Genomic DNA, 13,757 nt, shown 5'->3' on the forward strand with positions numbered 1-13,757 from the left:
AACATTACACGTGTTTTAAGGTAATTTTTGATCACTTTAATGCATCCTTACTGGAAAAAAATCTGACTAACCAATAGGGCTGGGTATTGGCAAGGGCCTCACGATACGATACATATCACGATACATGGGTCACGATACGACAGTACGCGAGAGACAGAGTGTGTATGCGTGCGAGAGAGACTGAGAGTGCCCCAGCATTAGTAGCCTAATTGGTACATAATATTATATACTATAAGAGGCATGGAAGTTCGGTTAATGGACAGCAATAATCAGTACTACAAACGTCTTGTTTTAAACTATTGTTTATAATAATTTAATTGTTGTTTTTATATTGTCCATTAATTGAACGTCCATGCCTCTTATATAATAATTATATATTACTATGTACCAAATAAGCCTACTAATGCTCGGACACCATCCAGATGTTGGTGAATAAAATTCAGAATCATTGTTATTTGACACGGTTGTGGTACAGTGTCAGTGATTAGTTATGGAATCTTACTACATACATTCAATCTTATTTAATCCTCCATATGGAAGTTTATGTGCTCGAATTATTTATATTTATTAAACAATAGTTCAAAACAAGACATTTGTACTGATTATTGTTGTCCATTAATTGAACTTCCATGCCTCTTATATAGTAATTATATTACTATGTATGTACCAATACTAATGCTCGGACACCCTCGGTCTCTCTAGCATGCAGACACACTCGGTTTCTCTCGCGCGCTCACACACTCGGTCTCTCTCGCGCGCAGACACACTCGGTTTCTCTCGCGCGCAGACACACTCGGTTTCTCGCGCGCGCTCACACCCTCGGTCTCTCTCGCGCGCAGTTCGCTTCGCTTTTGTCCAGCCCGGCGCCTCATACAACTGGACAGCGAGTCAGCGACAACTACAGCAGCGGCGGAGGAGGTCGTTTGACGCACACAGAGGGATTTGATGATTTTTTTTTTTTTATATCGATACTAGAGGTTGAAATATCGATACACTATCGTGAAAAAAAAATATCGCGATAGTTAGCTGTATCGATATTTTTGCACAGCCCTACTAACCAACACATTTTTGAACGGCAGTGTACATTTAGTAGGTCATTATTGCAATATAAACACTGTCAGAGTGATCAACAAGGTATCTCTTCATTTACCAGTCAAAGACGGAGCAACTTTCTGCTCTTATGTTTACTCCGTGCACTGTCAAGGTCTTCATCATATCTGTCGTGGTACCGGTCTTTGCAGCAATTATTTTACCGCAAATACTGCATCACGCGCTGTTGGCATCGAGCCTGGAGAAATGTAGCCACACTTTCGATCGACTTTTCCACATCTTTAGGGTATTGTGTGTGTGTGCGTGTGTTCGCGTCTCATATGAGTATGTGCGTGGAGAGTTTGTGTGTGTGCTCGCGTCTCATTGAGTATGTGCGCGAGTTTGTGTGTGCGCTCACGGCTCATATATGCGTGGATGGTTTGTGCGTGCGCGCGTCTCGTGTGTGTAGAGTTTGCGTGTATGTGCGTGAGCGAATTTAAGTGTGTCGTTGTGCATTTCATATGTATTTGTTTGAGCACTGACGTTGACGAGTTAACCCCTTAGGTATCGAGATCTGGTACCGAACAACGAGTCATTTTTCGATACTCGATAGTATCGAGGCAATTCGGTCGGTACCTAAAAAGTATTGAACTCGGTACCCAGCCCTATTGATTGGCAGCTCCAGCGATTATAAAGGGAGCGTTCTTTGATCGCTGTCAGTATATAATTTAATCACAGTTTAAATAACAGATTGCTACTAAGAGAAACGATGTGAAGTTGACTGTTTAGTCACTGGATTGATTTACTGATGCATAAACGGCAATAAACAATGAACGTCTGACTGTACATGAATCATTACGTATCAGAAATCACTGATCACAGATTAAGCATTAAAATGAACACGGTTACTTGCATGTTGTTGCATTACTGTCGGGTTCATATCTTGCAGTTAAAGTCTGTTTGCAAAGCCTGTGCCGAAATTGCGACTGATTTGCCAAAGAATTCACAGTGAAATTTTCCGAACAAACAAATAATGCACATTTCTAGCATGGAAGGTAATGTTACATTTAGTCCAGTGATTCTGTATCTCTCTTTTCTTCTAATCTCACTAAAATGCCAGTGGGCGGGGCCAAAGATGCGATGATGTAGAAGACGGTCTTTCGTCGCACTATTGCGTCATAATATGACAAAATCCGAAACTAGTTGTCTTCAGAGCTTGGTTTCAATAAAAGTTGTTTTTGGACTAACAAGGAGGTTTTGAGTTCTGAAACTTACAGGATGTTTTTAATAGTGCAATGACCTTGTATATGTCAAAAGATTAAGGATAATTTAATTTCTCAATTCATGACCCCTTTAAAAACTGTGAAAACACAAATGGCCAATATATGCAGTTCAGGGATACACAGATTTACTGGTTTTATTCACGTCAAATCAGGTTACACCAACATTTTGAACAAGTAATGTAAATATCTCAATAAGGATAACTACATGTCTCCACAGTGTAAAAACCTTTTGTTTCTACTTGCCTGAGGTCTCTGATGAGGTCTTTAGTGATGATGCGGATTGTCTCTGGCTTTTTGGTTGCAGGAGCAGTGCGTGACAGTGTCCTTGACCTCACGCTTCTGCCTTCAGCATCATCTTTCATATCAGCAGCAGAATGCTGAGAAAGATTCAATAGACTGTTGGATCTTCCTTTACTTTTCATTTAATGTCTAAGACTATAAAGTAAGCTTTTTTCTACCTGTTTGCGGGTCCCAAAAAGGGTCTCGTCCACATGAGAGGTGAGGGCCGTGTGCAATAGCGGCCCGACAGTTTCCCAGATGATGGCCCAGAGCACTGAGGCTGAAAAGCATGTCAAATTACCAACTAGTGAGTCGCTATGTGATTTAAGAATCAGGAGTCTTTAATACAACAACAAATCAGTCAGTTTCTGGTTCTTTTTTTATTCATTATAAAGTACCGACTCATAACATTCATTCCTTCTAGAATTGGACTACACTTCCTGCTGAATATACACGGGTGGTTAAAAGTTTGGAATAATTGTATTTTATTAATTTTCATGTTTTTGAAAGTATCTTCTGCTCACCAAGGCTGCATGTATTTTATCAAGTATACAGTAAAAATGGTAAAATATTATTAAAATGTAATACAAGTGTTTCCAATGTGAATATATTTTAAAATATAGTAATTTATTCCTGTGATCAAAGCTGAAATTTCAGCATCATTACTCCAGTCTTCAGTGTCACATAAGTCCTTCAGAAATCATTCTAATATGCTGATTTAGTGCTCAATTTATCAGTTATAATTGGTGCTCATTTATTAATAATGGTTTATATTGCTGTCAATGTAAAAAAATAAAATAATAATACTGATATTTTTGTGGAAAATGTGATTCTTTTTTTCAGGGTTCTTTATTATAAAGTATAAAGTTAAAAAGAACAGCATTTAAATATAAATATTGAATCAATTTAAACTGGTTCTATCTCGTTTCCAAAAATAAATAAATAGCCTAAAAGTTAAGCAGCAAAACAGTTTTCAACGTTGATAATAATAATTTAAAAAAAAAGTTTCTTGAGCAGCAAATCAGCATATTAGAATGATTTCTGGAGGATGTATTGTATTTTTCATCAAATAAATGCATCCTTGGTGAGCATAAGACACAACGTTAAACATTTAAAAATCTTACTCATTACAAACTTTTGCCAGCCAGAAAACATAACATTTTGTCATTTTAATGCCCATAATATAGTGTATATGGTGTGTAAAAGTAACGTTACTTACCATTTCTATCGAGTGTTTTTTTTGGGGGGCGTTTTTTTGGGGGGGGGGGTTGTGTTTTTTTTTAGTTAAGCTAAAGTTAAGCCTAAGTGAGCCTTCCGGTAGTTTGTTATTGTCTTTCCAATTTCCATAGAGACGCAGTTACTGCGGTTACGTACAGAGCGTATTTAGGCCACGCCCACACCGGGTGGGAAAACAATCCAACCGCCTCTATTGACTTTGCATTGCGAGAAACTGCCTCCTTGTCATTTATGACTTATAACAAAAGACAAAAAAAATGTCTAAAAGCTGCTATGTGACAAGGTGTACAGCAAACAAGCTAAATAACCCAAGAATACATTTTTGCAACAAGACAGTTCGTCTGGTGTTTCTGGATCAGTGCGTTACCCCTGTTGGCATCTATTGGCATGGGCTTATAGGGCTTTTTGCCGATATAACAAGCTGAATCATGCTTGTCGGCTTGTGGAATGTCTGAGAAGTGACGTACTGTAATCTGGTGTTTGTCCACGTTGGTCGCTGTCTGTCGGGCACAATATATTATATAATATATTGCGCTGTGCTGTCGGGCACAGCGCAACTGTCTGCGCTGTCTGTCAGTGTGAATTGGCCTATATGAATGCTTAATTAATCTTATTTATTGTATTTGATTCGCTCCATGCACAATATGGCGGCCGTTGACGTTCGAGCTTGAGTGTGTGGGCCAGTACTTCCGGTGAAAACTTCCGGTGATCTGACAGCGAGAGCGAGAGACAACAGCGACCAAGTTCCATTACCACAGAGATATTTTTTTAGGATTCAAGAGAGGCGACTTGCCTTTCAGAGGGTGACAGCCTCAGCACTTCATGGTTGTGTGCCGTTATGTACCATTTCGTCACGTTACAACAGAGAAGTTAGCTTTCATGGATTCCCCGTTGATGCTGCGGTACGGGCCGAGTGGATACAGAAGATCCGGAGGCATGACTTCAACCCGACCAAATTTTTAAATGCATATAATTTTCAGTGTATTTCACCTGTGCGTTTCTATGCTTTCTATTACTGCATTTATTTTGTGTAAGTGAGTAAAGATCTGTTTCATAAATCATTATCTGTCTGGTGTTTATAAGCACATACAGTATTGTACTACGTGTAATATTAAATTACTAAAGTACTACCTGCCTATATTAAATTGTTTGTGGTACCTACAGTTAATTTAAATATGTGATGATAATCTTGATCGAGCAATTGATGCAAGTAAAAATATATGCGCAGAATTGAGAAAATAGTATTTATGGCGATAAATTGTAGCCTATAACAGGGCAAACATGCGAATGTTCACGGTGCATTTTATGCAAACAACTCTAATCGTTGTTGTAACTATTTACAGTAGTGTTACGTCCCTCAGCTCTGGTGCTTGTTCCTACACATGTGTATGAGTGCAGTGTCTCTTCCCCTTTTCTTAATTACAGATGAGCCACACCTGAGCGAAGCCTATTTACGCTATAAAAGGCTTCTGGGTCCGCTCCTGAGAGCGCACACAGAGACTGAGAACAGAGTCGATGCACAGCCGTGCTTTCGGTCTTTTGAGTGATCTGATTGCCGTCTAGCCGTCCACCCGGCAGTAGAAAGTGTTAACCTACCTAATATTTGATACCCATTCTGTTAAATAAACATACCCCTATTTTTAATACAAGCTGATCTGTGTGCGTCTCTCCTTTATGTTAAGGGTGGTGTCCGACTGCCCGTAACATAGTGGAGGCTCGTCCGAGATTAATAGTTTGATTAAATCGGACTTTAGTGTTAATTGCGGAACTTCTGAACGCTACAACATTTTGGTGAGTATTCTGGTGAGCAATTATGATTGTCTGTTCCTTTGTTTAGTTGACGTTTATTTTATTTTGGTGGATATCTCAGGAGGGGGCACGTAGGAGATGCCTCGAGCGGAGTAAGCCACTGAAGATTGCGTAGGTATTTAGGATTTTGTTTTGGTTTTGTGTATAGTTAGTTAGAGAAGTTGGACAACATTTTTGCCTATCAGAATACCTTTTAGTTTAGTTGTATAGCTTGTGATACATTGTGGCATATCGCCTATTTAGTGAGCGCTGGTACTCTGATTGTACTAGCGTATTGGTTAAATTTGTGGGTGGACATTAAAATTCATGTTCGTTTGTAGCCTATATTGTGCTTTTCGTTTGACCACTTCAGATATTCGCTACTTTGTAGCTTTGTCGCAGTTAAACTGCTTTGAGTGTTTATTTGTACTTGATTTTGAGCGCACTTTAAGCGTCATAACGCTTTAAAATTAAACGTTAACAACCGCTTTAAAAGTATGCATTAAAATGGCAACAGAGGAAGCATTCGTTAAAGAACCCTCTATCGAGATATTTTTGAAATTTTCGAAAGAGCAGTTACTGAATTTGGCTGCAACTTACGAGGTTGAGCTCACTTCTGCTGAAAAGCGCACCAAAGATACAATCAAGACCATCTTACAAGCTGCTTTGGTTAGTAAGGGCATTCTGCCTGCAGAAAAACAATCTCCCGTGTCTACAGAAGCATTACAGCTGCAGATTCGGTTGAGAGAGTTAAGTATCAGAGAGAAGGAAATTGAGTTCGACCGTGAGCGCATGCAAGCACAGGCCCGTGAGCATGAACTTGAAAACCGGCTGGCGTTGAGAAAGTTAGAAATCGAGGCTTAGAGGGAAGGTGTCGCTCCTTCTGACCCTAATTCATTTGATGTCACTCGTCACATCCGACTTGTGCCCCCTTTTGTGGAGAAAGATGTGGAAAAATGTTTTCCCCACTTTGAGCGTGTCGCGACCAATTTAAATTGGCCGAGAACTGCATGGGCATTCCTCCTGCAATGCGTTTTAGTGGGAAGGCTGCAGGTGGTTTACTCATCACTAACAGTGGAGCAGAGCGGTGACTATGATGTTGTGAAAGCGTCAGTTCTGAGGTGCTATCAGCTGATCCCTGAAGCATACCGACAGAAGTTTAGGAACTTTAAAAAAAGCTGCGCGTCAAACTTTTGTCGAATTTGGTCGAGATAAAGCAGCCCTGTTTGATCGCTGGTGCTCATCACAGCGTGTTGATAGTCAGGAGAAATTGCGTGAACTAATTATTTTAGAAGAATTTAAGAACTGTCTGCCAACCGCTGTGGCAACCTATTTAGCTGTGCAGAAGGCCGAGTCTATTTCTGAAGCTGCTATACTTGCGGACAAATATGTTTTAACGCATAACATCGCCAGTAGGGTTGCGCGATATGCTCCATTTTCATATCGTCCTATCGTCAGCCTGTGAGATCGGCGATACACGATATTATCGTGAGGGGGCGGGGCTTACTTATTTGATTATTAACTTGCTTATTTACTCATCAATTTGCTTGTTTTATTACTTCGTTTTAAATGAGAATCTTTTTTCTATTTTGCTAGCAAAGGTGGAGTGTTTATTAATAGGCTAAATCAGGTTATTTCCTGGTATAGTGAGGTAAAAAAAAGATCCTAATCATTCTTGTATCTGACTCGGAGTATTTCAACATGTCAGCGGGAAATTTACGGACACACATTATCCTCTCATGCCGTTACAGATCTGCAGCATTTTGACTGTTTGACGAGATGTGAACACGTTTTAATTTCTTGATTCAAGAAAGAGTCGGAGTCTGCGATATATGTCCTCCTACCAGTGCTCTCTCTGTCTGGATGCACTTCACATGCGCACCGCACTTCAATAACGCAGGTGTTTTAAATGCCAGGAGAAATCAGAGGCAAAAATCTAAAAGTCGATCGGTTATACGCCGACTTAAACTTATGACTTGACTCTGATAAAGGAAAACGGGTTAATCCGTTTACATGACCACATGCATTGTCAGTTTATTCAGCATAATCGAGTTAATAACGTGCATGTAAACGCGCTCAATCCCTGAAAACGAAAGCAGAAACGGACTGAGCTTTCGCTGCATTAACAGCACGTTCTCTCAGAGTCGACGGTGGATAACGGTAGGCTACAGCAACTATCTTAATTACTGGCTGAATATTTCTCTTGTGGACTTACATTATTGACAGCGAAAAAATTAGAAGAATATTTCTTGTTAAACAAGTTTGAAGTTGCTTGTGATTTTCACAGATGGCAGAGTTTCACAGATGCTTCGTGAACTAAAGACTTTTATTAGGCCTAGGCGGCCTATATCATTTTATTGATATTATTATTATAATTAATATTTTGTAATTGTATTGTTTTTAGTGTTATTCGTGTCATTAAATATTTTGTTAATGTGCTATGGAAACAAAATACTGACGAACAACGATGCCGCGTCTTCATCTAGGCTCTGTATAAAAATTATGCGTCTGTTAAAGCACTCTTGACAATTTGTGAAAGGATCACCTTGCAATGAAATTTCGTTTTGGGATGTAGTTTTTGTTTTGTCTGTTTTAAAAACATTTTCTTTGAGGAGTCCTCATACGCGCGTGATATGGCGCAAGTGTGGTTATGTGGTGATGTCGTTATGAATTTAGGCAAGGCAAATATAATTGTAGTTCCTAATTAATTTAATAACTATACTAGCTTCATAATAATAATAATGATTTAATACATTAATGGAAAAACGAGCCAATTATTGTATTGATATCGTCAAAGGCATCTGCCATCGGCGATATCTCTGTCTATCGTCGATACACGATACTATCGTCTATCGGCACAACCCTAATCGCCAGAGAACGTTTTCGCTTAAGAGTTAATCCCTCTATGACCACTGATGTAGACACGAAAAAGAACGCAGTAAAACAAGGCGGCAGACACTGTTTTTATTGTAAAAAGCCCGGGCATGTTGTGGCAGACTGTTTAATATAAAATAAAAAAACAGTCCACGAAACCAATGGGTCTTGTTAGTTCTTCGAAGAAAATATACTGCGTATTGTTTTGCATGCGGCCAGAGCTGCAATCCTCTTTCCGCTACATTCTCGACCCACCGGTGCTTGCAAAACTTTAGCATGCTCGTGCCACTTTCCTGGCATTTCAATTAAATTTATGTCAGTACGACTTCGCCTCAGGCAACATCGCAACAAGTGAGTGAATCGGAAGTGAACTGAACGTTATGCCGCCCGAATATAAGGACGTTAAGACAACGCAAAATATTTTTTTTATTAAACAGCTTTTGTATTAATCACATATTATGCTGTGTTAAAAAAAAAATTCCATGACTTTTCCAAAACTTTCTGGGTCTTTTTATTTTTTCAAAACCTTTCCAGGCCTGGAATTTGCATTTTTCAAATTCCATAACTTTTCCAGGTTTTTTCAAAACGTACGAACCCTGATAATTCCTACAATAATTATACTATAATAATGAATGAATTAAGTGATGGATTCTACATTTGAAATATAGCATTTAAATGTTTTTGTTTAAAAAGGCTGTTTAGTAAATATCGGCGCTGTATTCTTCCTCTTTATATATATATATATATATATATATATATATATATATATAAAAAAAAGTTCTACCAGAAATGTTTTGCACTGGTTAGGGGATACTTGGCTTAAAAAAGCAATTCAAAGTGGGTAAGTTACAATGTTGAAAAACGTTTAAGAAACACTGCTGTAGAGAAGACCCGGGAATAGGCTAGTTGCACGTGGCCGCCATTTTGGATTTCGGATCAGCGAGTGTGTCGCATTACGCCCGGTGCATTTAATTGCCATTCGCTTGTGTGATAGTAATATGGATCTTAGTAGTATTTTAAGTGATAATAGATTCTATAAACAACTATAAAATATACATTTCGGCTTTCTCCGGCTCCCTGCACCGGGCGTAACCCGAAACCGTAAGTGTCTAACCACACACTCGCTGATCCGAAGTCCAAAATGGCGGCCACGTGCAAATAGTCTATTCTAACGTACGCAACATAGCCGCCATCTTCTAACATTAAACTGAGTTGTGTGCACAAACGGAATCGAACATCATCCAACATCTTCAACTTATAAATATACAATATCCGTACACTAAACACTTGAATAATTGATTATCTACATAGCTGCAACACTATTTGAGCATCAACTTAACTTTAACTCAACTTTTCAGTCGAGTACGTTGGCTGTATGAGAAACTCGAGCTAGCTAACGATAGCTGTAGCCAACTCTAAGCTAGCTGGCAAACGTTAGCTAAGGTCAGCTAACGTTATGCTTTTTTCTTTACAATCTTTACAACTAGCAAACGAACGTTAGTGGTAACTCACAAATAAGTCCCGATATAATGTTAGGTCGATCTAACTGTAGCTAACGTGCAGCCAAATTTAATCAGCGGGCCGCAAGTGTCACTTAAATGTAACTTTACGTTAGCTAACGACAGTATTACTCACCTCTTAATTTCTGCGCTTCAACTTCTGTCATAGTTAAACCACCTTCTATCAATGTTTGGATCAGCTCATCTGAGGATAAAGTTGGCAGGGCCATCGTTGAGCTGTCATGCGTCCTGCAGGCTCCAGCGGCTGCCGTGCCGAGTGAAAGAAAGAGGCGTGACCACCGACCTAGAACGCGAATAACGGCGCGAAAAAACAGCCAGTCATATTACACAGACCAACAGGACAATTTTCGCCATTTTATTCATCACTAAATTCACTTATGAGAACGTTTTAGGCGAGAAAAGTACTGTTTAGATTTCGAATATAGGCAGTCTTGTGAAAATTGATGACGAATTGACAATTTGCTTCAAAGTTTTCGGAGTTGAGAAGCTCCATGTGAGGCGACAGCCAGCAGGCGCCTGCCCCGGCCGCTAGCTCGTCGCTCGGCCAGTCCTGCTCATAGACCCCGCTGTGAGCTGGAGGTCTTTCAGACCGGTCTCGTAAATAAGAGGCTTTTATTTCGCCGTTGACGATTCGTTTGTTTACATGCTGTTCATGTAAACACTCAAATTCCATTCATGCCATTGATGTACATCCAAGTTCACTCGACTAACGTTACATACTCATGACGTCACATACATACTAACTATCAGTGAAACAGCACGAAATAAACTCATAACACAGAATTAATGAATAAAGGAAAACATAAAACATGCAGAATAACACTATACTCGGTACTTTATCTCCGCATTTTATCTCTGCATAACTCGCGGCGCGCGCGCTAATCACACCACGTTTGCTAACAATGTGCGCAGCACAGATCGTTAACACTATAAACAGTTTACAGACTCAACGGTCTCATATACATAGGAAACAATACAGTTAACAGTCCTTCTTATGAAGCTCTATCTAAAACAATGATGGTGTGCATTTTATACATTCGTTACCTGTAAAGGATGATAATTAACAAGTTTAAGCGATGCGACCATCAGCGTTGCTTTATCTTGAATGAAACGTATCGCGAGAAGTCCTTCTCTAAATGCACGCAAGCCGCGCCCACGCCCGCACAACCAAGCACACACATCCATCTTAACTATAATAATATATATTGAATTAATTCGAACCAATAGTGCTTATTATAGAAGCCAAAATATATGCAACAATTATTTAAATGAAAACAATAATGATAATAATTATAAAAATCGAGTATAAATTTGTAAATAATCCCTTAGCAGAAACAAATGAAAATACTTACGAAAACTGATAGTGATAATAATTATGCACTTATCACAGAGGATTATTCAGCATACCACATTTACAAATTATGACAAAGGCTCTATCAGTCTTAGAAAAGGCACACATAAGTAGCTGCTACCCCAGAGGATTGTGTACCCCGTAACTTGAAAAGTACTTCTTAGTACCCCACAGGAAGTGTACCCTTTGACTTGAATAAGGTACTTTTTTGTACCCTACAGGATGTGTACCCAAAAGGTACTTCTAAGTACCCCATGGGAACACGAAAGGACCTTTAATGGTACATTTGTGAATGTTGTACCTTAACTATTACTTTATATGACAATGTACCTTTTCAAAGGGTACATATATGTACCTTTCACCATGCATATTTCATTGTGTACCCCTTTTCTTTGGAAAGGTACTTTTTGGTACTCAGCTGGATACATATTTAACCCTACTAATGTGACCCACCGTTTTATCCTTAACGATATTATTTATTTTTATTACGAAATACCAAAATTGTCATCTCTTGAATATGTTGTTAATTTAATTTAATTTAATATCCAAACATTTTCATCCACAAGCAAAAGTGGCTTACTGCTTTGTTTTCCTCTTTTTCTTGTTGAATTTAACTCTTGTTTCATCCCTCAGGCCTAGGCCTATAAATAACACAAAAAAAATGCTTTTAAATTTTTTTTATTATAATGAATTATTTAAGAAAATATATATTAAGATATTCATATTCAACCTTGTAGGTTCTTTTTTTCCTGTGTAAAAAATCTCATATGTATGCAATCCCATAATATATATCTATATATATATCTATATATATATATATAAACGTCTTTACGCCTATATATATATATATATATATATATATATATATATATATATACCTCATAACATCAGCCCTACCTAGAATGGTTTTCCTTTGGAGAAAACTGTTGATTTTGTACTCGAAAAATTTAAGTATCATTAATATTAAAAATTAATATTACCTCAGATTGAATTGCATTACTATCCCACCCCAAAACATACAATAATAACAACGATAAATGCTGACCAATACTTATATTACTTTTTACTGAAAATGATATAATTCAATAAAACAAACAAAATGTAATGCATGTCATATGACATAGCTATGCATAATTGAATACACTATAGATGTGTATATAATGAACATATCTACATTTTCTTTCAAACAAATAAAGTATTAATTAAATAATTATATTTTATTTACTGACAACAATGAGAAATATTAATAAATTAGTAAAAGAATGAATGAAAGTCACCATCACACAATAAACAAATGCATATACAAGTCAACACATGAAACAAAGCTTTATTCAAACTACAGTCATGTATGTAGGCTACAGAAGCTGAACCCCACATCCTTCTGCCATCTCAACACAGCGGTTCCCATTCTGCGGCTTTATTCTGATGAATCAGCTGACCGCCCGAGGTGAGCCGTGCCTGAGGTTGTTGCGTGTTGTGCTTCACAATCTGAGGCAATAAAGGCAGGTGGAGTGATGGAGGGTCTCGTAAGGACAGGTGGAGTGATGGAGGGACTCGTAAGGGCAGGTGGAGTGATGGAGGGACTCGTAAGGGCAGGTGGAGTGATGGAGGATCTCGTAAGGACAGGTGGAGTGATGGAGGCTCTCGTAATGGCAGGTGGAGTGATGGAGGGTCTCGTAAGGGCAGGTGGAGTGATGGAGGGTCTCGTAAGGGCAGGTGGAGTGATGGAGGGTCTCGTAAGGGCAGGTGGAGTGATGGAGGGACTCGTAAGGACAGGTGGAGTGATGGAGGGACTCGTAAGGGCAGGTGGAGTGATGGAGGGACTCGTAAGGGCAGGTGGAGTGATGGAGGGTCTCGTAATGGCAGGTGGAGTGATGGAGGGACTCGTAAGGACAGGTGGAGTGATGGAGGCTCTCGTAATGGCAGGTGGAGTGATGGAGGGTCTCGTAAGGGCAGGTGGAGTGATGAAGGGTCTCGTAAGGGCAGGTGATGGAGGAACTCGTAAGGGCAGGTGGAGTGATGGAGGGTCTCATAGAGTGATGGAGGGTCTCGTAATGGCAGGTGGAGTGATGGAGGGTCTCGTAAGGACAGGTGGAGTGATGGAGGCTCTCGTAATGGCAGGTGGAGTGATGGAGGGTCTCGTTAGGGCAGGTGGAGTGATGGAGGGACTCGTAAGGGCAGGTGGAGTGATAGAGGGTCTCATAAGGGCAGGTGGAGTGATGGAGGGTCTCGTAAGGGCAAGTGGAGTGATGGAGGGACTCATCCATGGCACCATCTTCAGGATTCAGCTCTGGGTTCCTCATCCTCAGTGCTCACACCAGCCTGCTGACATTTCAGATCCTACAAAAATACATAACACAAAAGCAGTAATTTCAACTGCATGATGTCATTTGATTT

This window comes from Abramis brama (assembly GCF_963993115.1).
Source record: "Abramis brama genome assembly, chromosome: 9".
Classification (NCBI taxonomy): Eukaryota; Metazoa; Chordata; class Actinopteri; order Cypriniformes; family Leuciscidae; genus Abramis; species Abramis brama.